The sequence below is a fragment of the Polypterus senegalus genome, chromosome 7 (genome assembly GCF_016835505.1).
Source record: "Polypterus senegalus isolate Bchr_013 chromosome 7, ASM1683550v1, whole genome shotgun sequence".
Taxonomy (NCBI): Eukaryota; Metazoa; Chordata; class Cladistia; order Polypteriformes; family Polypteridae; genus Polypterus; species Polypterus senegalus.
Genome location: NC_053160.1, coordinates 73354630 through 73381339, shown reverse-complemented (window position 1 = coordinate 73381339; position 26710 = coordinate 73354630).

The window sequence follows — 26710 nt, the reverse complement described above, 5'->3', positions numbered from 1 at the left end:
TTAACTTCCTAGTATTGGTAATTTTGTATTAATTGATATTTTTCAATTGCTAATTATTAGTTACTACTCTATTTGGATATACTTTCAAAAATGTTGTTTAAAAAAATTGAACAACAATTAGTCACAGACCCTCCACCAGTAAGACAGATCAATCGATTCCCAATTCTTGAATTGGACTCTGCTGTGTATGAAATCTATTCACTACAAGTCTATTTTTGCACTCTTTTTACCTCCATTGTAAAATGCCATTAAAAAGCACATCTTTTTTGTAGTCTACTAAAGCATGCAATTGCACTCTATTATCGCTATTGCTTTTGAATATGACTTATTGTTACAAAACTATTTCCTAAACAAAAATGTCAGAAATGACTCTTGGATGAAGTTAAGAAAAAATGTGAAATGCTCCAACTTTCATATTAGTTAACTTAGTCACTGAACGCATGTGAATGTTGCACCATGTGCACATTGTCTACCTCAGGGGTGCTGACACTTTTCCGGCTTGCAAGCTACTTTTAAAATGACCAGGTCAAAATGATCTACCTACATTAAAAATGCTACATATATATATATATATATACTGAGTATCAGAGGTGGGTAATAATGAGTTCCATTTATTCCATTACATTTACGTGAGTAACTTTTTTTAAAAATTGTACTTCTAAGAGTAGTTTTACTGCACCATACTTTTTACTTTTACTTGAGTAAATTGGTGAAGAAGAAACACTACTCTTACTCCGCTACATTGGGCAACACTCAAATCGTTATTTATTTCCATTAGATAAAGTCTGACAGACAATTTTCAGTCTGCTCTGTAGCATATGCTGTCAAGTTATGCACACGCCTTCCATTGCGTCTCTAGCTCTGAAGCGAGGTTTTGGATGTTCCCCAAATCAAGGTGCTGCAGCTTTGAGGACAGATGTTGCATTTTTCATTTGAAAGCATTAACTGAGCTAATCATATTGACAATGGTTTTCTCTTATCCTTGCAGCTGTAAATTAAGCTCATTCAACATGTTGGTCAGATTGGGAAAAAATGCCAAGTCTAGCGGCCATTGATCGTTATTAAGTTGCTTGTATTCTGCATGTTTAATGATAAGGAGAAACTACTTTTTCTCTGGCCAGGGGTCTTGAAATCTCAGCAGGAATTTCTATCCATCTTGGAAGGACTTCATATGCTTAATGATTGCGTGACTCACCCGGAACGATGCTTTGGTGTGTCTGCCTTTGCTTTTGAATTCAGCTGAGTGAAAAATGACGGCTGTCTGATTAACGGCGATTTTAGTTCCCTCTCCTTTCTCTTTCTCAGATCACTTTTCGGGAGGAAGTCAGGTTTCGTAGTTTTTATGAACAGTTCAAAAGTGCCTTTCCACATTTTCCTTCTTTGAAATAGCAATGATACATTGACAGATCAGACAAACACACTTCGATTGTGACATTGTGAGAGTAAAAAATCCTCTTCCAATTCCACATCCGGCCCATAAACAATTTTTTTTTTTTTAATTCCTTCATTAGTCGATATAAATTGGAAGGCTAACTCGATCACTTAAATAGGCAGAGTTTTGGAGTAGCTTGCACGTTTGATCATGCGTGCGGGATGACCAGTGTGTTAGAAGAGATCTCAGACTGGCCGCCCTGTATGTCAATCAAGTGGTAAATGCCATAGGAAGGATATATGATAGACTAACATTTACATTTTTTTTTTTTAATGCAACACAATCTACCTGCACTCCCTTTCTGATCTACCGGTCGATCGCAATCGATGCATTGGGCACCCCTGGTCTACCTTGTTTTTCCTTTGCCATGTGCTCTAATGGGTGGAGTGCATGTGTACTGGTTTAACCATCAACTTTTCTTTTTTTATTTAATACAGTTGTGTTTTTGGTTTTGTTCGTACATTACTCAAAAATCAGTTATTGTTAGATTCCTTTTATTATACCTTTTTCATATTATCAGTTAAAATTTTATCACAGATAGTGGCCAGGCTGAGATTCAAATTTGGTTTCATTGAGATACAATTCAAGAGCATTAACTGCTGCACTGCAGTGATATTGATGACTCATAACCATTTATTTTACTTTTTACTGTCCCAGATTCTGTCATAAATGTATTTTAGGTTTCCAACACAGGAATCTCTAGGGATAGTTTCTGTCAGACAGGCGTTGTTCATATATCAATCCAACTTAGCCAAACCTTAAATGGACAGGACAAAAGCAAGTTAAGAATTTGTAGTCGAAGTCAAGAAGTTGGAGAAATTGTGAAAAGCTTTTGTGCAATTCAAGCAGAAAATAATGAGATTTTTGACATTGTTACTCAAAACCCAACTTTTAAAAAAGGCCTAATTTGTCTATTATTGCTCACATCTGTTACATTTGCTTAACAGCCCAACAAAAACACATCTCTGAACAGAGAAAACAAAATAAAAAGCAGATTTATAATGTATGCATAGGTTTTTCTGTCACTATCTAGTTTTCCACCCATTGTACTTGAAGAACAAATCATGCAGACAATGACTAGGTGCAGGACTCAAATAAAGCAGTGAGGCAGCATTGCTACCTAGTGTGAACCAATGCTGCCTCTCAAAACAATTAGACAACACACCATCATGTATGTGTTGTTCTTCACCATGTCATAGCTGGACACTTCTGCCTCAGTTTCAACGAGTGTCACGGTCTAGTTCTGACCTTAGGATGGAAATTGACGTTGATGCTGTCCATAATAATGGCATGCATTTTTCAAATGTATAGGTGTTATTGTTAAATGCATTAAGTATGACATCTTGGGGTCTGTGTCCTCTGTAATTGAAAGGGATATTTTATTTTTGTTCCATGCAGACTCCAGACAGAATTGTCCAAGAGAGAGAAAAACACAGATTCAAGCATGGAGCTTTACTTATTCTTCCCTTGTATGCCCCGTTGTTATGAAATAGAAAGGTGCTTTTGAAAATCCGGAAATAATTTCAAATATCACATGTCAAGAGTCTACTTTAATAATTCTAATTCTGGCAAGTAGTACTCAGAATTAGTATAATTTGCATGCACGAAATTTACTTTTTACAACTAAGAGTTTATTGGAGGCTTTTGTAGCCTGTAATTGCATGCTGAGGGCATTATCTGTGCACACAAATGACAGGCAATCTGTAAATGACTAAAAAGAGTAGCTATTTCCTACAGCTGAATATGTCTTGGCATTGTAACCCATCACTTTCATTATGAGTAATGTCCAAGATTATTGGTAATGTCTGTATTATCTAGAAAAAATATACTATTATCACTAAAATGGGAGTAATCATGGCCATGCAGCAGATATTGTTTAATATTAATGGAGCTGAGTATACATCAAAAATAAAAGGAAACTTTTCTCATTAAACATGAATATGAAAATTGTAAAAACAATAAAAATTATTTGATTTTGAGTAGACATACTATTTATATAAATACCTTTCAGAGAAGAGGTAAAATATTTCAGTATAATTGCTTAAATTTCAAAAATTCTTCTTCCTTTTGAAATGTTATATCATCAAATATTTAAGTTTAAAAGAAAGGGGCATAAAAGTGTTGAAAAAATCTCTGACGCAGTGGTTAGCACTGCTGTCTCATAGTTCCAACAAATTCAGCAGTGTTTAGTGCTTTTGATGAATTTATGACAAATGTCTGTGTTAGATGCTCCCCTCATTTTTCAGGTTTCTTCTCACTTCCCAATGTCTCCCGCATTATTTGTTAAATTTATACTACACCTCTAAAGACCAAATGTGTGTCTGCCCTGCCATCAATCACCTGATGCCTTACCCAGGGTTGGTTCCTGTCTTGTATGTTGTGCTGCTGGGAGAGGTTCAGCTCCTCATTACCCTAAAATTGGAATAAGCAGACTGAATTAATTGATGGATATACGTTTCTGTCAGTGTAATAGAATGAAGTTGTAAACTGCAGACAAACCACAATTTACTTATGGTGTATAATATACTGAGATTCTCTTTACCACTGAGAATTTTCTTAATTTTATCTCAGATTATATGTTTCAAAATTTTTTACATGGTTTATTATTGGTGTTTTAAACTGTTGGGATTTTTTATATTAACTTTTTTTACTATTATGGTGACTGTATAGGTGGCTGACCAGAAAGTGCTAGAGGTAATAGAAACATCACTTTCATTTAACACTATTCATAGTAAAATAAATTATGATGGACAAATAGGAGGGCTTTTCTGTCTGGAAAAATAAATGACAAAATACAGAAACCATATAATATTACTCAGTCATTAAATTTTGTAAGATGTAATTTTTAAATAATGAATCATGAACTCAAATGAAAAAGCTCAGTGAAGCTCACATAAAGTCTTTCTGCAGAGACCCATTTAAATATTAAAACTCAACCTAAGTTAGAACATGTGGGTTGGCCTGGTTTTGTGTGGTAAGAATTCATGAGTAGAGAGAAGTATGATGCATAAAGCAATTCCTTTTTGTATCTGTCAAGGCAATATGTGATTCTAAAGGATGCTTTATCATAGTGACGGGGAAAACTGAAGAAAACAATTGAGTTTGGGTAAGATATTGGTGCTTGCGTGGGGATCTAATGACTTTATAATTAGTGTTCTCTCTTTAATTCCAACATTAGCTCTCAGGAACCTATAATGCTTTACACAGGTCTTCCCTAAATCCAAGTACAAATCTAAAACCTGTGTTTAGATAATTGCACATTTTATCAAGAATCACAACCACTCTTACCCATTAAGGTTTCTACACTTATATTTGAGACAATACTTTTTTTTTACTTCCTCATATACATAGTATAGTGAAAGTACAGAAATCATGAAAAAATTTGATATCGAAATTTTGATGAATCTTGACGTTTTCGACCTTCCTGAGTCCGAAAATACAATTTTTAAAATTATGTCTGTCTGTGTGTCTGAGTGTAAACACGATAACTTTAAAACGCTTTGACCTTGGTCAATGAGATTTTGTACACCTGCTTTATATCAAAAATAAGGAATTCTATCAACTTTTGTGCCACCTCTGGCAACTGGAAGTGGTACTTTAACGGGATACTTTCGCAAATGTTCAAGTAAACTATGGTTTTAATTAAAGATAGATTATTCAATTTTTGTATAAATATTTATAATGATAAAAAGCAGACAGATATGAAATTTGAGAAAAATTACTCAACCGGAAGTAGTATTTTATTTAAACAACATGTTAATATAAATGTGCACATTATATTAAAACTATATTCAATATAACAGATATTCTTTCGATAACTTTTATTAATTTTAATGTTTATATCATCAGTTTAACAATAACGTGTAATCAATGAACATGCCATGTAAATATAAAGATGTAATTGGAACAATAAATGTCTTCCTGGTAATACGTTTAAATTTATATATTTTTTTTATTTCCACCACCATTATCATAATTAAATGTAGCAAAATGCAGTTTTACCTATAGCAATTTATTGCAACAAATATTATCTATATATAAAATTCTTTTCACGTTTGAAACGGAAATTATGTATGACCACGCAAAATGGAAATTACGTATGACCACAGAACATATTATAATACAGGAACTAATCACTTTGTTTGTGGACGCCATTTTTAAAATTGTCTTTACGAATTGTTATTATTTGTGTGAGAGTTATTTTACTGATATTGAAAAGAAGCAAACACAAACACACCGATCTATCCCATAGAAGTGCGCCCCGCGTTGCCCTCTCCTCTGGACTCCAGCACTGAGCTGTCCGCCGCCAGGCGCGCTCTGACAGAGAAGTTTTATTTATTTGTCCACGTGACTGTTGCGGAAACTGCAACATTATAACTTTTTTTAATTGGCAGTACTTGATAGTAGAAGAGATGAGGAAAACAGCTTTCTGTCTTTCTACTTTTTAACTGCGCCGAGCTGTAAATAATGTGAAGATGACGCCGCTGAGGGGTCGTGAGAACAAAGTGGACGCTCAGAGGTTCGGAATGTTGGGCTGCTCTGCTGGGTCGAGAGCTTCGCAGTTTTGGGCGGCATCCACTCTTGTCGCACTGTTTGTGACACTTCGAGTGCCCCATCGGCTCCTGGGAGACTGTAAATTTTTGCAAATGAGTATAATCGGCGCCATCGAAGCAAGACTCTCTTTGTAAATTGCACAGCATGCCTACTTACTGTCCCTTAGTTCAGTTCACTAAAACTCCGCAACATTCCAGGTTGCTTTTGTGATTATTTTAAGAAGATGGAGGGTTACATTTAAGAAGATGTACCGACCTCTTCATGTTAAGTTTTGGACCTAGGAATTGTTTGGACCTTCTGCCCATTAAGCACAGAAGGGCAGCGGCCACATTTCTCAGAATAATTTTTCTCTTAAATCACAGGCATGTAGTGCAACGATGTCAGGCAGAAATCTGCAGGATTGCATAGAAAATGTAATTTCTATACCACACAGTCGTGTAGCGCCTTTCACAAGGGATCTGCGACCGAGAGATGATCCAAATACATTTAAGCTGCTGTTAGTGCTACTTACCTGTTGTGTTATAGTGCCTTTAAAATGTACTTTACCCGAAAGCACTCCAGTACTGCTCAATGCATTTTAACTTCTTAAATGTTAATGTTTTACTGTTTAATAATTTATATACTACATTTTATTTTTTTCCCTTGCACTCAGTGAGCGAAGCCACTGGGTAATTAGCAGGTATAATACTAACACTTCTTCTATGTTTTTAAGTGACTATAACTGTTTTACTTTGCATGTAATCTAGGTAATGCATATGTAATCATGAAAAAATTCCACCACCATTTTCAACCTTCCTAAGTGCAAAAATATAATTTTAATATAAAGTTTGATTATAAATATGAGATAAATGGTTGTGTATCAATATTATCAATTAGATACAATAAGAAACAAAGAGATATGATTTTTGAGGAATATTGCGCAACTGGAAGCAGTTCTGATCTTCTGACCTTTTCCTCTACAAGAAAGTTGAGGGGAGCACATTCCTGATTTTTTTTTCTAATAATTTGCTGCTTCTGTCCTACATAATATGGTTAAATGTATGGGAACACCCCTACAAATTATGAGTTCAAGTGTTTAAGTCATGACCATTTTTAGCAAGTACAGAAAATCAAGCATATAGCCATGCAATCTCCATTGGCAAACATTAGCAGTAGAATGGTTTGTGTTAAAGAGCCTGGTAATTTTACACATGGCACTGTCATCAGATGCCACCTTTGCCACAGGTCAATATATGAAATCTCTCCTGGTCAATTGTAAGTGTTGTTATCATGAAGTGGAAGCATCTAGGAGCAACAACATCTTAGCCCGATAGTGGTAGACCATGCAAACTCACTGAGCGGGGCATCTGAATGCTGAAGCCCATAGTGTGCATAAATCACCCATCCTCTGTTAAAGAATTGCTTCATGAAATGGGTTTCTTGGACAAACTGCTAAACACAAGCCTAAGATCACTTTGTGAAATGCCAAGCATTGGCTGGAGTGGTGTAAAGCCCACCACTATTAGATGTGGTAGTGGAAATGAGTTCTCTGAATTGATGATTCATGCTTCGCTACTGAGCAGTCTGATGGATGAATCGGAGATTGGCAGATGCAAGTAGAACATTACGTTCCAGAATACATGGTGCCTATTGCAAAGTTGGTGGCGTAGAGATAATGGTCTTTGGCTGTTTTTCAGGGTATGTGCAAGGCCCCTTTTGTGGAAACAATTTGGTAAAGGCATTTTTGTGCTCCATCATGATTGCACATCTGTGCACAAAGCCAAATCCATAATGACATGGTTTGATGAGTTTGGTGGGGAGGAACTCAAATGGCCTGCAAAAAGCCCTGACCTCAACACTATTAAACACCTAGGGTGAATCCGAATGCTGATTGTGAGCCAGGTCTTCTCATCCAACATCAGTACCTGACCTCACAAATATTCTTTTGGCAGAATAGGCACAAATTCTCTCTGACACATGCCAAAATCTTGTGGAAAGATACAAAAAAGCCACATTTCCTCCTGGGGAGAAAACTGCATTTTATGATGAAGACAATTATGTTAGTAGAAATGTGTCCACCGTGGATTGCCAGGTTTTCTATAAAAAACATATAGTCAGTTAGTGTATACAATTTAATAGAAAGTAATCCAATTTTCCTGAGGCAAGCTGCAAAGATTGAGTTTGTTGAGTACTCCTGGGGCAGATCCAAATATCCAAAAAGACTTAAACAATGCATGTGTCATAGGAATTTAACAAATTTAGCATGGCATTGTTATGATATAGACAATGTGAGGAGCTAACATCTTCTCAAAATGGGTATAATGTTGTCCATCGCAGTTCTCATATTTGCACTGTGGTAACAAGCTAGTGGCCAACCACTAACCCATAAAATTTGGATCACCACTCTTCTCAGAAGCATTTTCTTATCAGCCTGAGCTAAAGAGGATTCCTGGCTTTGGCTGAGCAGATAAGTGTTTCCTGGTGACGTCACCTGAGCTCTCTCTGTGACTCTTTTACTCAGCCCCCAACTTACTCCATGGCTTCATCACCTCCAGAGTGGGTCATATAAAAACCGATGAGGTAAACCTAAATAAACGTCATCTCCAAAAAGTTTGCTGTAACACAGTATTTTGAGTAAATAGTTATAACAAGACACACATAAGTAGGAGTATACTGTCAAGAGACAGGATAATCTAATGAAAGAGCAAAATTCCTTTTAAGGGCATTGCAAGTAACACAGTTAATAGAAAGCCTATCTCTTCTAAGCTTTTACATCTAGTGACAAGCAGCCTTGACTAAATTGATTCCTGCATCATGATTAGGCAGCAAGGTCAGACAGTAGTTCACACTATTGATTGACAACTCCAGTGCATTGCCATCAAATCTGGCTCAGGCATCATCTTTGTGGAGTCTACCCATTATCCCTACATCTGTGTAAATTGTTCTCTGAGGTCTTTTTCGTATCTGCCCATAGTTTTAAAAAAGTTGTTATTTTTTTATATAATGTGGTTTATTGATTTTTAAGAAAAGCATTACAATAAGTACACATTAGTAAGATATATAAGATATGTCTTATACAGAACAAACTAGATACATTCCATACCTGTCCAGTGAGAGCAGAGAAAACACAACTCTTAATATTAGGTTATCACTCAAAGGAAAGACACCTCAATAGACCATTATTTTATATTAAGTGCATGAGGGGCCTTGTGAGTAATTGGCATAAGTCAGCTTGTGGTAGAAATCAACATCTTACTTAAAAGAAAGAATCTTATCCTCTAATAATACAAGTCTGATAAAACCTTTTAATCAGTAATCAGGCAGGAGATAAGACTGTCAATCTGCATCATTTGTTATTCTTCAGCTAACGTTTGAACAGGGAACATTCTTTCACAGCATGATTATGATAATCCAATATTAAAGGCATAGGTCTATTTTATAAGCAACTGAATTTATGACAGAGTGGTGGCTCTGAGGCTAGGGATTTGCACTGGCAATCGGAAGGTTGCCAGTTCGAATCCCGTAAACGCCAAAAGTGGGAATGGTGTTAATCTGCATCCAGCCTTGCATGTAGGCCCTCGAACCTGCAAGGAAAAACCTGGGGGTTGGTGGTAAAATTGGCACTCCAGCCACCATAAGAAAACTTCACGTTCCATCTGAACTAGTGTGGCGCTGAGGTGTTACCCGTTGCATGGCTGTACTTGGGTCCTAATCTGGGATTCTGAGTTGGTTTGTCATGTGGTGGGTGTGGCAATGCACTGTATCAGCGCATGCTCCAATGCTCTGAATTACATAATAGTGTCAATCAATGCACATATCTGGTTCATTGGTTTACACCCAAATGATCTATATAAAACAAAATTTTATTTTAGAATACACCTGTTATTCTTATACCCTTTGGCTTGCGTCACCAGCCTTGAAATTTCTGTGTATATAACAACTGTCCAATCTTGTTGAATGCAGGTCATCTGATCTCTTAGTCATCTTTCAGTACATTTTGTGTATTACATTTTGTCTCAGTTGTTCACTTGACCTTTATCTGGTTTCGTGATATGCCTGAACAGGGCTGTGACATTTATTAACCCTTTATGCTATTTCTTTAAGATGAATGCTATGTTACCCTAAAATTATTCTTCCACAAGTTATGCTATGATTTTGAATAAAGACTATTAACTTCTACAAAAAATGTATTTTCCCAGAGATTCTTTTAAATGTGTGAATTTTTGCTTTCCTTTCATCTGTTGCCAACTTGTTAAATTAAAGCTAATGTTTAGGATTTATGCATCTCAGTATTACTAGTAATTTAAATAGATGTGTAGTTTTGTACACAGGTGTTGCATAGAATAGAATATTACAGATCAGTAGAAGACTAAGTGCTTAATTGAAATAAGCATTTCACAACATTCATCAGAGTTCTTCAAAGTAATGTCATATAGGAGATGCATCTCCAGTGTGCAGAATGATGTCCACTGGACAAAAGGTTGGGGGAGTGGGTTGTCATATTTTTTATAACGGTGTGAGGATTACTTAAAACACCAAACCACTGCTGTAGTTACCTTTTTTGTGTTTAACTATATTAATTGCATTAAAGATTTGCAATGATTGTGCAATATCATGTTTGTAGTTTTTACAAGTGAAATTACATGCAAGAGACTTGTTTCTTGCATTAATATATATCCTTGTTTGCTTTTTAAAGGCAAATGTAATAGCACATGTCAAACAGGCACTATATACATTAAAGACTGATTACCTTCTAGTAGCTCAATGCTTAGTCAATGTTTTACTCAAAATCAGGCATTTTATTAAAGAAGCTGCCAGAAGATAAGTGAGCCTGCCAGTCACTTGAATTGCCTGATTAGTCTGAAGGAAATTTGAATGACTTAGACATATTGATGGAGTTTTTTTTTTCGTGAAACAGCAGAAGAGCAAGAGAAAATTACATAAATAAATACAAACGATGTGCAGGGATGGCTGAACTCACCCTTTTCTTATAGGAGCTCAACAACATGGGATATTGGGTTTTTAGTTAGGATGCCTTCTAAGCACATCCTTTAGGTGTTGTGCTAGAGATCCATGGTAGGCATAAGACATTCGGAAGGATTATATCTCCCAGATTGCCAAGGAGCACCTTGGAACTTCTCAGGAGGAGCTGGAAAATGTTTTGAGGTGGACTGAGCTGTGTTACTCAACATGTTGTCACTGTTGTCCTCACCAGGGTAAGTTAGTGAAAGTGAAAGGATAGATTGAAACTATTATAAAAATAAGGTAATATTTATCTGTTCATTGTGTTTGTTTTCTGTTTTACATATCAACAGAAGATAGATTTAGGTGGGAAGATAAGATGATAACAGACATGTTTGTTAACATAATTATGTTCATGACTGTGCATTTGAGGGGATATAATAAAGCCTGCATTTTTTAATGCTGCTCTTTTTAAAGGGACCCTCCATACAAATACTGTGTAAAACTCTTATAAACCCGAGCTTCAAAGCTCTAGTCTTCTAAAACAAAGAGATACTAACAAAGAATTAGTACATTTTAGAGATGAGATCTGCACTTTTACAGATGGGATTAAAAATCTCTCTAAATTCACTAGAGAACACAAAGGATACTTAATGAACATCACTGTGTAAAAAAATAAGTAACTTTTTCAATTGAATCTTTAGTGAATACAATTTCAACAGGCCCTAATTAGTGGAAAACATGCAAGCCACTTCAAGATTAAAAGTATACATTTTTCAAAAACAGCTGAAGATTTTCTTCTCTTTAGAAGCATCCTTGAGGATGTCTACTTTTGATTCTGCCTTTAGTATGACATTGCTGAATCTATGCATAGATAAAATATATAGAAAACATCAATTTTCAGAGCCATACTACCATAGACATTTAAGTTTCAATTTATTTAAATTATCACTTATAAATGTACATCATTAAGTGAATAAGTAATATGTCATAAAGTGACCAGTACTGTATGTCACAATTTCATTATATTTTTTTTCCAATATACTACTGTTTCTGCAGGCAAATAAATCAAACTGAGCTAACGTGGCTTATTAAACAATAACAATCTTTTAAAAAACCCAACTTGCTTTTATAAGCAAGAATAAAAAACCTTAATTTTAAAATTAAAAAACAGAAATACCTTGCTGGGAGTCTCTGTAATCCTTTAACCCTTCTTTAAAGGGAAAGTTCTTCTTTTGTTTCGGCTGTTTAGAAAACACATGCAAATTTACAAGGAATAAGTAGTCAAAGTATATGAAAAGTAGGTCATCTTTTCTCATACACTTTCAGGAAAAGACTGATCTTACATTCTAGGTCAGTAAACACTATTTATACATGGAGGAATTGGGGGTACTGTTTGAACATTACAACACCAACATTACAAAGATCATTTAGACCAAGAAGCTTGCCAGTCCTTCTCATAATCTCCAAAATAACATCAATTCTACTTTTGAAAGTCCTTAAAGTCCGTCAGTCCACCACGCCAACACTTTCCCTGTGTTACCGATGAAGAATTTCAAGCATATCACCTCTTTATCACCATTTGCATAAATTTAAAATGACTCCTTCAGTCTTTCCTCGTAGTTCATACCTCTCAGTCCCAGAATCAGCTCAGTCACACTCCTCTTTTTTATAATAAGGAGGCCAAAACTGTACACAGTACTCTAGATGTGGCCCTGTTAGTGCGTTATAATGCTTAAGCATAATTCCCTTGACTTGTACTCTGGGCATCTCTATATATAATCTTCATTTGGATCTTATTCTTTGTTTGTCCGCGAATGAATTAGAAGAAGAAGCACTAGATGGCAGTAGAGAGACAGCTAAAACATAGGTATTGCATTAAGAATCTCCTCCAGGCTTATACTACTGAAGACTGTAGTACTCCAGTCGCACCTCAAAACACAGACATTCAAACTAAACAAATTGTTGTGCTTTAAATTAACTAAAGAGATCTTCATATAGATCTTGATCTTTATTTGTCTGTGAATTCCACGCATGCGTAGACCACCTTCCTGTTTAGTACGGTGTTGTTACTCACGGATGTCAACATTGCGGCAGAATAACGAAAGGAGTGGTGGACAGTGTTACGCTGGTTAGCTCCTGAGGCCTGGTTAGAGAATGAGATTGCCGAAGATAAAAGGTACGTGCCTACGTAACATAAGAATGGAAGAAAGACAGTGGGTTAAATGGATGACAACGTAACAGCACATTCCGGAAATTATTATTGTTACGTTGTAGCCGGCGAGTGCTGTGCGTCTCACAGTTGTATCATGGCTTGCTCACATGTCAGTGAAGTGATCCCTATTTATGCTTTAAAGAGCCTGGATACCTATGTGTCTCCCATTTATAACCATTGCTCCGTGTATATTGCCTTACTGTTTGGATTGCCACAAAGCAACCTGCGAGATTGGAGAAAGGTTGAGAAGAGATCGTGAGAGGAAACGACAGCGTCGTGAAAACGAGATGGACTGTGAACGGACAGAAGCAGAAATGCTCCTACACCACCACATAATTACTATTCGGACAGTGATTCCGAGTAGGCCGCTCCTATCGAATCAATATCCAAGGGTTTTCTTTTGTATTTTTGTTTCCCTTATAAAAAATCATAATGCTGTGCGACGAAGGGCCCAGTTCACGACTGGCAGCCGCGTTTACACAGAGAGCCCTTCACAGACAACTTAAACACGCAACGTGGTTGGCACATGGCTAGTGATGCTATATAAGCTAAAATCCCATTAGCATTTTTGATCACTTCTGTACACTGTCTGGATGCAGATAATAATGAGATCACTATGTCTTCTAAGTCCTTCTAATGAAGTGCACATTTAAGTTTCAGACCTCCCATTGTTAAAATAAATCTAACATTTTTACTTCCTACATGTAACATGTCACCTTACATATCATTACATTAACCTTCATCTACTACATATCTACCAAAGCCTGTATATTGCCTGGGTCACTCTTTAATAATTTAGCTGATTCTACATGATTTGATCTTCTTCCTGGTTTAGTATCATTTTATCCAATTGTTGCTTATCAAAGAAGTGCATGGCATTTATTAAGTTGAACCCAAATCTAATCTTAAGCACTTTCTAAGAAGTCCTTTGTGATGTGTGGGTTGCCCGCATTCTCTTTGAACCTGGGACAACAATAGTCCTGAATCCAAAATGGCCTGGGCAATGACGACACATAAGAAAAGGTTGGTTTATCGAAGTGCTCGGTTTTTATTTTCTAAAAAATAATGTTAAAAAAGTGTTCAAAACTACTGTTTAAGTTTCTTTATCAAATAATTAAATAATCCCAATAATAAAAACATGGTGTAGGTTAAAAATTCAAGTAAATACAGTAATCCCTCGTTTATCGCGGGAGATAGGTTCCAAGGCCGGTCGCAATAACTGAATTTCCGCAAAGTAGGGACACCATATTTATTTAATAACTTAACGTGTATTTGGACGTTTTTAAACCCTCCCTGTACTGTTTACAACCCATCCTTTATTAATAACAGGGACAACTGTTAAGCAATATGAAATCGGTAGATAAGTTTACAGTTACTGTATAGCGAAGTACACGTACCTTTATATGACGTGATGATAGTGATGAATATGCTGTGCAGTAAAAATGATGACAATGAAGGTGATGATGACTTTTACTGCTCAGCCGATGACTGTATTTTACCTCTCTTCAGACGGCGGTGCCATTTCCTGGTGCACCTCTTCCACGGTTTCCGAAGGTGTATCCGTAGTAGTAGTAGGAACTGGCTCTTTTTCGCGAGGCTGCAAAAACATTGTGATCGGCAGCTGCTGCTCCTTTTTCCGGTCGAAGAGCAGCTTGTAGGCGGTCATGACGTTGTTGACCTTGTTGCAAAATTGGACCGATCGAACCATATCGTCGTCCCATTCCTGTGACCACACTTGCAGATCCTTAGCCAGTCTGAACGTTCTCCCTTCCTTCAACATATCCAGAAGTTTCACCTTCTCAGTGATCGTCATCATTCTTCGTTGGCGTTTAGGCTCAGCACCAGCCTTGGAAGAAGGAGCACGTTTTGGGAGCCATTGCAGGGGGTGAAAATTGAAGTGAAGTTCAACACAAAGAAACCACAAAAAATCACATACAGTACAGTGTAAAGTAAACCGCTCGGCGAGAAAGCTTGAAGCGAAATGGCCGCGACAGAGAGACAAGGGGAGGTGCTGTGGGATCTGGGCATAGTCAAAGCACCAATCACGGGCCCGATTAGAAAGCGGGAAGCTGTGATTTGTCGTCTCCTTCCCATGTACCAATCACAGCCCATGTCACAACGCACTTAGTCACCGAACTTGTTTTGTTGTTCTTAGACTAGGAAATACTACTACTATATTTAAAAACCCGTGAAAAGTGAACCACGAAGTAGAGATGGATTACTGTAGTCCCATAATTAAGTTGAAATCCATTGCTTAAAATAAGGTCAGGATTGTCTATTAAAAACCCCAAAGGGACTCTGTACTTCCCTCTAAAACTCACCATCTCTTCTACTTACCTCTTTTCAGTCACCTCAGCAATGGAGACATTCCCTGACAGGCGTAGTCAACCCTTTAAATATGGCTCATGCTCCTACCACCATCCCATAATGTTCAGCGAAGACCCCGGATGCCCTGCTGCCTTCACTTACCAGCATCCCTCGGCCTTCAGTGAGAACCCACTCGGAACAGTTCATCACTCTGGCTCGTTAAGCACTTAGCATGAGCAACCTGCCCCAATGAGAGCTGTCTTCTAGCTCCACTCAAGGCCACTTACCAACCGCCTGTCTCCTCACAGCAGCATCAGCTCTCCTACGATCTTCACTCTCTTTTCCTTTCTTTCTTTTAACCACCAAACTCTTGTCATTCTCTTTCATCTTTTCTCTTCTTGTACTGTTCCATTTCACTTAGGCTCCTTTTATGCTTCAGTGGACATAGGTGCCTAATTACACACCACAGAGTGATTGGCTGCTTACATTTTCATTTTTATTTTCATTTCCTTTTTTGCAGAAAATCCCTCCCACAAACAACACACATCTACATGTGAATGCAGACTCCACCACATCCCCCATGAACACCCCAGGGCCACTTGTCCATACTACTACATGCACCTACACCCTTACAGAGCCTGACAGCACTGTTTTTAAAATTGAAAAACTGAACACTGCTATGAACCACTATCTCATCTTACCACATTCCCAAATGGCAAGTTTATTATTTCTGAATTTTATTTTCTATTTTTGCCAGTTATAAAGCATTATAAAGCACCTGCTCATACATCAACTTCAGAGCCAAGAGTGTTCCAGAGTTTTGATTTATATCTTTAGGTTGCTCACATATTGTAGTTTTACATGTATCTTGTTAGGGAATCCGGCACTCAAGTCCATCTGGTGAAATTTGTAAATAGACCATAATATGTATTAATGAGAAACTGCAACAGTAAGAGACAGTAACAGAAACAAGGACACAAAAGGATAGTCAAAGTGGGAAAAAAATGACAGTCTGACGCCACAGTGTGGCTCAGGAAAAGTGGCCATGTGGAAAATTCAACTAGAAGTATTAGAAGCCGGAAGGACCAAATGAGTTGCTTTCTTTACAGCAAGTTAATTGAGCTTGTTATCATCAACAACACATTTCTTAAAATTGATGCCTCAAATCTTCAAGTAACTGTGTAGAGTTTGCACATTCTCTAATGTTTGCATGAAAGTTGTACAAGGTTCTCTGGTTTGTCCCTGATATCCTAAATATGTGCGAGGCACAGTGTGACCCAACAGAATTCAGAGGACACACTCTGTTCCACAATTATTCTATTAACTCCACTCAGCAAACTGTGAATCATGAACACCCTCCCTTACTACTTGAGAGCCCCACAGTCGACTGATGTTTTTAAGTGGGATCTAAAAACTCATCTTTTTAGAAAGATATTTTGTTAAAGTATAAATAGATTTTCTTGTTTTATTATTTTTATTTTTTACTCTGTAGCACTTTGAGATTGCTAAAATATAAAGTATAATATAAATAAAATTTATTATTATTATTTATTATTTTTTTCCTTAGGCTGCAAGCCATCATCTGTGGGGTCTGTTTGGGAAATTGTGTCACATAATTGTAGATAAGCTACCTGAAGGTCGTCAGTTGGGTTTACTTCTAACCTTAGCACAACACTACAAGGGTTGATGAATACTAGATGCACCATTTCTTCATTTTAATTTTACATCCCAGGTTTGTGCATTTTCAAACCATTTTAGCTAAAAGGTGACGTCATGTCAAACAGTTGCTGTGAACAAAAAAGTATTTTTACCTTATAAAAGATGTGTTTAAAATCTGTAATAACATTAATTATTTCCAACTTAATTTTGTTGTCTTCATTTTACCAAAGACACTTTTTCTGAAAATAAAACCGGTGCCACTTTGAAATAAATGTACAATAATCCCTCGCTTTATTAGCCGACTTTCAGGCTTCACTCTATCGCGGATTTTAAATGTAAGCATATCTAAATATATATCACGGATTTTTCACTGGTTTGTGGATTTCTGTGGACAATGGGTCTTTTAATTTATGGTACATGCTTCCTCAGTTTGTTTGCCTTGTTGATTTCCTACAAGGGACACTATTGGAGGATGGCTTAGAAGCTACCCAATCAGTGCATGTATTACATATTAACTAAAACTCCTCAATGATATAAGATATGCTTCCCGCGCGGTGCTTGATTGTTTGCTTTTCTCTCTCTCTCACCCTTTCTGACATTCTCTGTGCCTGACGGAGGGTGTGTGAGCAGAGGGGCTGTTTGCACAGAGGCTGTTTGCTTAGAAGATACGGAGGCTCCTCTAAAAAATTGCCGCTTTATTGTGGTGCTTCGGCATACCTAAAAGCCCAAAAGCACGTATTGATTTTTTGATTGTTTGCTTTTCCGTTGCGCGCTCTCTCTCTCTGACATTCTCTGCTCCTGACACGCATTCTTTGAAGAGGAAGATATGTTTGCATTCTTTTAATTGTGAGAAAGAACTGTCATCTCTATCTTGTCATGGAGCACAGTTTAAACTTTTGACTAAAGGGTGTTATTTCATGTCTAGAGGGCTCTAATAATGGTAACAGTGTGGGAGAGTTTATAAGGGCTTAAAATATATAAAAATAACCATACAAACATATGGTTTCTACTTCACAGATTTTCATCTATCACGGGGGGTTCTGGAACGCAACCCCCGTGATTGAGGAGGGATTACTGTATTCACTATGTTTTATTTCACATTTTCTCTGGTACTGCATAAATGACCAATGAAAACTGCTGGCTAAGACACTCTTTTTAATTTATAAACATGCATCAATTAACAGCACATATTAATTGTATGTGGCAATTGTAAAAATGCTGTATAACTTCCATCCATCCATTATCCATCCTGCTATATCCTAATTACAGGGTCACGGGGTGCTGTATAACTTTGATAACAAAAATAACCTCCACTAAAAGTCATTGGTGAGTGAGTATTATTTGATAAAATTTATTAACTTTAGTCACATTGCACACTTTCATGCCATGTATGTAAGTAACAAGTACATAAATGGGAAGTAGGGAATACATGAATGCAAATTCCCTAAAAAAGAATTATTTTAAATTAACTCATAACATTGGACCATGGTAATATTAAATAAATTACAGTTTTAACAGAGGTACTATTGGATGGGGCTTGTTCAGTTTTTTTTTATCTGAACCCAGGTGTTTGTATGGCAAAATTATAAACTTTTTTTCTATAACCTATCCAGTACATTACAGCTCAGGAATATACTTCAATATTTTTTGACAGAAAGTATTAATATATTTGTAAGTGTCTCGACAAAAGTAAACAAGGCATTTGACTAAAGAAAAAAGACTTTCCAGTGGCATATTTTCCCTTGAAAATTGGGATGCCCTTTACAAAGCTCATCTATCTGTGAAGGAGAGTTTTAATGAAAAAACTAATTTTAGACTATCAGAAGAGGAGCTCCTAATAATACTATCATAGTTCAATGATGTTTGTTCTTCAAATATATTGTAAAATTTTTAGTATTCAAAACACTTTGCTTTCCCACGTATTGTTCAGTTGTTGGTATTCAAAACACAGCAATTGTTCTCTTGATATCAGTACATAAAAGCAAACACAATATTAAAAAACTGTAATTTGTTAAAACAAATTTAACTAGTATATCCTATAGTACTGCAAAACGTTTTAGACATGACTGTGATAATTGATACTATGAAGCATAACATTTTACAAAAGTATATAACCTGTTTGGTTATATTTTACAACAAGCTACGTAACTTAACTATAAGAAAGCATATGTTTTAAACATGAAAAATATAACCTTTGTAATAAAGGCATTGAGTTTTGAAAGTTTCTTTACATCTGCATTTTGCTTATTATGTTTCTCATTCATTTTTTTACAATTTGTTTTTTGTGGTCTTGTTTTTTGTATGTTTTGTATATATCTATACTAATAAAAGGCAAAGCCCTCACTGACTCACTCACTGACTCATCACTAATTCTCCAACTTCCCGTGTAGGTAGAAGGCTGAAATTTGGCAAGCTCATTCCTTACAGCTTACTTACAAAAGTTGGTCAGGTTTCATTTCGAAATTCTACGTGTAATGGTCATAACTGGAACCTATTTTTTTGTCGATATACTATAATAGACTTCTGCTCGATGGCCGTGGGAGGCGGAGTTACGGCTCCCACGTAATTTAGTGCTTGCCCATATAAGGTCGTCCGTCAGTGGCAATCCAATAGAAACACTGCCGCTAAATATTCACGGGTGAAGGACTGTGCTTATGCAGACGAAAATGAGATGGTCAGGGAGGTGTTTGGCACAAACTCAGCGAAACTGCGAGAGAAACTTTTAAGTGCCGGGTCTTAGCTAACATTAAATACAGCCGTGGACATCGCATGAGTTGGCACCAGCACAGCTGGGAACCTTCGATGCATGTACACAGAGCGGCTCACATGAACTGACGCAGTGCACAGACAAAAAGCAACAGTTCCAAAGAGTGCTGAACAAAAACCGAATTACACAATTGAGAAGGCAGCAAAAAAATATGAAGCGTGTGACACATACAAACATATTCATAAGTGCAGCTACTGCGGAAACAAAGCACATGGTGGAAAAAGTCAATGTCCCGCTAAAGGAAGACAGTGTAAAAAAAAAAAACCCGTGCATGCAGTGTGTCACGTTTCAGATAAAGAGGAAGACGAGCTGTTTATTGATGCAGTAAGAAACGAATCGATGAATGAAACCTGTTATCTTTACAACGATTCACAAACACGGAATGTAACTTGAACACAACACATCCTACATATACGAACCTGATTGAAAGAAATAATAATAATCAAATCCTTGATGACAGCAACACTCATAACACTCACAAAACAATTACTGTATATTGACAATCATGTTACGTTATTTTTAAAATGTTCCCTTTTCTTTTTCATAACTTCTTTAACACACTACTTTCGCTATGAAGCGCGGTATATATATATATATATATATACACACTCACCTAAAGGATTATTAGGAACACCATACTAATACGGTGTTTGACCCCCTTTCTCCTTCAGAACTGCCTTAATTCTACGTGGCATTGATTTAACAAGGTGCTGAAAGCATTCTTTAGAAATGTTGGCCCATATTGATAGGATAGCATCTTGCAGTTGATGGATATTTGTGGGATGCACATCCAGGGCACGAAGCTCCCGCTCCACCACATCTCAAAGATGCTCTATTGGGTTGAGATCTGGTGACTGTGGGAGCCATTTTAGTACAGTGAACTCATTGTCATGTTCAAGAAACCAATTTGAAAGGATTCGAGCTTTGTGACATGGTGCTTTATCCTGCAGGAAGTAGCCATCAGAGGATGGGTACATGGTGGTCATGAAGGGATGGACATGGTCAGAAACGCTCAGGTAGCCCGTGGCATTTAAACGATGCCCAATTGGCACTAAGGGGCCTAAAGTGTGCCAAGAAAACATCCCCCACACCATTACACCACCACCAGCAGCCTGCACAGTGGTAACAAGGCATGATGGATCCATGTTCTCATTCTGTTTACGCCAAATTCTGACTCTACCATTTGAATGTCTCAACAGAAATCGAGACTCATCAGACCAGGCAAAATTTTTCCAGTCTTCAACTGTCCAATTTTGGTGAGCTTGTGCAAATTGTAGCCTCTTTTTCCTATTTGTAGTGGAGATGAGTGGTACCCGGTGGGGTCTTCTGCTGTTGTAGCCCATCCGCCTCAAGGTTGTGCGTGTTGTTGCTTCACAAATGCTTTGCTGCATACCTCGGTTGTAACGAGTGGTTATTTCAGTCAAAGTTGCTCTTCTATCAGCTTGAATCAGTCGGCCCATTCTCCTCTGACCTCTAGCATCAACATGGCATTTTCGCCCACAGGACTGCCGCATACTGGATGTTTGTCCCTTTTCACACCATTCTTTGTAAACCCTAGAAATGGTTGTGCGTGAAAATCCCAGTAACTGAGCAGATTGTGAAATACTCAGACCGGCCCGTCTGGCACCAACAACCATGCCACGCTCAAAATTGCTTAAATCACCTTTCTTTCCCATTCTGACATTCAGTTTGGAGTTCAGGAGATTGTCTTGACCAGGACCACACCCCTAAATGCATTAAAGCAACTGCCATGTGATTGGTTGATTAGATAATTGCATTAATGAGAAATTGAACAGGTGTTCCTAATAATCCTTTAGGCGAGTGTATATATACCCCGATCTATATACTCTCAAATAGACAAATCACACACCATGGCGCAATGGAAGAGGCTTCGCCTCTAGCACCGACGTCCGAGGTTCAATTCACGAAAGGGGGTGCACTGAGTATGTACGCCTGATGACCCCAAAATTAGGGTGAAACACGTGTCGCGTACTCTTTGCATTATTTCACATAAAACTATTTCAATATACTGTATATATACATACATGTATATATACACACATACATATATATCAGCGCTTCCCGATTCATTTTACCCTCGCATCCCCTTGGTTTGAGACGTATGAAAAAATATGCGGTTAACGCAGAAAGACAGATCACCAATTGAAGCTTTATGAATAATGGATACTTTATTCGCCATCAATGATTGTTTTGGTAAAGCCATACTCAGTGTAATCATTAGATGAACGGTAAAAAAGTAAGAGCGAGGAGAGGGTGACTTATTGAGGCACGCAGGCGAAACCACAATAGCACGCGGGCTCAATGTAGTGCGCGTCAACTCAATCTGAATTGCGCGATCACATTCGAAAAAATATATCTTTTCAAGTTCTATTCAGTCGACACAAATATCTTTGGTTGGAATGCAAGGCAAATTTACTCTTTACATTTCTATAGTGAAGAAAAATTTATGCAATAATGCCTACATTTAACTTACATTCCAACCAAAGATATTTCTGTCGACTAAATAAAAATTCCTTCTATTTAAAAATTAAATAGAACTTGAACAGATACGATAGTTCATAATATCCACTCAGACTTGCACGTAAGAGCGGGAGTCATCCGTTTTAACAAGCAGCGTATTGCACTGATACAAAATAGCCTGCCCATTTAATTATTTAGGAATGGATAAATAAATTAAGATTTTGTACAAATAATGTTTTTCATTTTTCTTCCTTGATGGATTCTGGCACCCCAGCAATAGTTGCTCGACTTAAAGAGTGTATATATATATATATATATATATATATATATATATATATATATATATATATATATAATATATATGTGTGTGTGTATATGTATATATGTAGAAATGTATGTATATGTATATATATGTTTATATATGTGTGTGTATGTATATATATATGTATTTGTGTGTATGTATGTATGTGTGTATGTATATGTATGTGTGTATATGTAGATATGTATATATATGTGGATGTATGTGTATATATGTATATATATATTGTAATAACTCGAAAAGGAGACAGCACAAAGGTTTGGGGTTTTTCGGCCCCGTATATTGTAGACGATCCACAATAATCAACAAAAAGAAAAAAGCAGGTCAAACATAAACTAAACAGTTCAAATGCGAGACGCCAAAGGCTGGCGTCGGCGGCCATTTTATGAGGGAGGAGCCGGAAGTGGAGGAATGCTGGGAAGGAACCGCGAGGGATACTGGGACCAAAGACGTCAGGACAAGATGGCGGAGGAAGGGCGGAAGTAAACGTACTGCGGGCAAAGCCGGCTTATGGCGGTGGAGCATCCTGTTTTCTGTAAGAAAGCACAGGGAGAAAGTTAGTACCCTGCCATTCCCTGCCGGCGAATGTTTTCCCAGGTGTGTTAAAATCCGTCCGAGGCCTCCTACTCGCGTGTGCGTGACACAATATATATATATATATATATATATATATATATATATATATATATGTGTATATGTGTGTGTGTATATATACATACAGTATGTGTATATATATATATATATGTGTATATGTGTGTGTGTGTATACATATATATATATGACAGCAACACTCATCACTCACAACAGTGACAAAACAATTACATCGACAATCATGTTACGTTATTTTCAAAATGTTTCCTTTTCTTTTTCATTACTTCTTTAACACACTACTTCTCCGCTGCGAAGCGCAGGTATTTTGCTAGATATGTTATAATATACTGTATGTCATCCAGAAAATCATAAAGGCAAGAAATCTTCAAATTGATACTAGTCTGTCCCACCAACCTGATGGGGAATGGATGTAATTTCATTCTGCATATTCTCAAACAGTCACACATTAGAAAAAAAAACACATTTAAATCTATACATATAAAAGGCAAGGCCCTCACTGACTCATCACTAATTCTCCCACTTTCCATATAGGTGGGAAGCATGCTCATTCCTTGCAGTGTACTTACAAAAGTTAGGAATGTTTCATGTCCTATTGCAACACCCAAGGGGGGGGGGAACAGGTGTACCCCTAAACTGTATATACAAATAGTATAGTATGTTTCATTTCGCGCCATGCCCCATAACGAACATTCAAAAATAACATCTTCTTTATGGCAGTTCTCACCATTATGCCGTAAGGAACTTTCGAAACTGACCTCTCCTTTTGGTGGTTTCATTCCTTATATCCACTAACAGATGATTTATTTCCTTGGCAGAGACGCACAAGGGCCGCCCCGGTCCCCCTTCCTTTTTTCCACACAGCCGCTGTCCACACACCTACCACGTGGTTGGCTCCCTGCCTATATACATTAGCAACATCCTGCACTAATGTGCCTCTTCCCTCGCTTCCTTACTTTCCTCAGCTGTTCGTCATGCTCACTGCTCCCTTCTTCTTTACTCCAGCGCTTCAAGGGTGGAAGGACTGCTCATTCTTCTTTCAGGCTACCTCTAAACCTCACCCATACTGATTCCCCCATGAGCAACATATCCAGGCAGAGCACCATGGCACAAGTGCTGCACGGTTGTTAGCTCCTTGTATGAGATGAATGCACTATGGCACAGAGAGCAGGTGTTGAGTCTTTAGACAGGACCCTACAAGACATCAGAAACAATAAAAACGATGGGAAGCTTGACAGTCTTGCTGGCTGGAGACTTCCGGCAGACCTTACCAGTTGTCCCAAGAGGAACAAGCACCGACGAAGTTAAAGTATGTCTCAAGTCTTACCTATGGCCTAAGACCAAAGTTCTTACCTTAAGAATAAACATGAGGGTTTACTTGAACTGCGACAAAAAAGCCAGAGAGTTCGCTGCTCTCCTCATCAAAATAGGTGATGGCAATTTAAGTGAACAGAACTGTAAAATCAATGTTCCTAACAATCTCTGTCTCCTGGTGAACACCTCACAAACCCTTATTGAAAATGTTTACCACAACCTACGAAATCTGCTTGAAAAGGACGTCTCATGGTTGAGGCAATCATGTTACGTTATTTTTAAATTGTTTCCTTTTCTTTTTCATAACTTCTTCAATACAATACTCCGCTGCGAAGCACGGGTATTTTGCTAGTTTACAGTATATAATGTACAGCATATAACTTCACAGTTTATGTTAATATCACTATTTTTTTCCTAATTATAAAATAAGTATGGTGTCCTGGAGAGGATGTAGATAGATAAAAAATAATAAATCTTGGAAACGAGTTACAATTTCTCACATTTTTTAATTAAACGGTCTTGATTTAGTTAATTTGTGCACTCATTTTGATTAAAATGTTTCCTCTGCTTATGTAAATCGTATGTACATTGCAATTGAAACATTCCCATGATTTAGTGAATGTGTGAGCCTGCACTCCGCATAGCCTTGCAGCGTTTGTTATTGTATACTAAAATATGGCAATAGCAAAAGAAATGCCGATAACCCTGTGAGAAAAGGTAATTCAGTACTGACTCATATGGAATCTGTTCATTTTGTTGTTCAACATAAGGACAAAAAAGATGTCAAAACACCAAAGCACAAAGATCACCGTAAACATCACTTTGAACACTTACTCTGAAATAGGTAAGATGGTCGAAGTGCAATGATGCTTTGGAAAACTCACTCCAAATCCAAAACACTTTCCAGGATGTAAGAGTATTACGATAACAATAACTTTACTTATTGACCGCACTGTATATAGAGCCATAGGGTACATCAAAATAGGCTGTAAAATGAATGTTGCAGGTTATCAGAAAACTACACGGAAATGATTTAGAGATACTGTAAAGCCTTTGGACTTTCCTACACAATAAAGATCTAATGAACACGGCCAAGGTGACCCTTTAGTGTACAAAAAAGAATGTCCTAGAGTGGCTCCATATACTTTGTGTACATTCAGCGATTGCCATGAAGTCTTCTGGCACCTTGCAACTGATTAGCAATAAAGTAAACCACTTCTTCAATGTTGCTACAGTGTTGTCAGTAGAGCCCATTGTCCCTGAAAATCTTCTGCAGCTTCCACTTGCCCAGAGTGATGCCCTGTAAAGCAAGAGTCACTACAATGCTGTCATAACTCATTCCCAAATCAAAAAATGGCCTTATCACAGTGCCTATATCCTTTAGGCTGTTGGTATACAACAACAAGTGCAGTAGGGCTATGCAGAGCGCAGTCACATGCATTTAACTTAATCATGAGAGTGTTTTAATTAAATTGTGTGCACTAATTATATAAATCAAGAGTATTTTGATTAATTTACTGTTTTTTGTTACTGCCCACGTCCTCTCCGGGGCTCTTTAAATAAGTCATTTACATACAAAAACTATTTTTTATAAATTAAGTAATTATGAGATAAAACTGAATACTGTTTGAATTTATGGGTTTAAATTAATAATGTTATATCTGTATGCTTTTTTTGTCATTGTTTCAGTTGTCATCACTTTGAGAATTTAATTTATTGGCAGTGGCCATGTTGTTAACTGTTGTTAGTCACATGAAACGGAAGTCATGTGATTTGTGATGTCATTACGCTGCCAGTATATAATAGGATGACACAGTATTTGTCTAAGTTTTTGGATAAAAGTCACGTTTTCTCTACAAGTATACAAATCTTTGGTTAACAATAAATTAAGATATATAAAAAAGCTTACTAGATAACCAAAACTTCTGGGGGGTATTTTACGTACGTGGATTACTCGTTTAGCCGGATGTAATTGTTGATGATTTAACATGATCCTGGATCTGGCAGTTTTTCTATACTCTTGCTGGATGTGTTGTCATAGCAGCAGAGACAAATCCTCAAACCTGCTCGGAACAGGTTTGTTCTATGTAAACAAGGATTAGCTCACACACT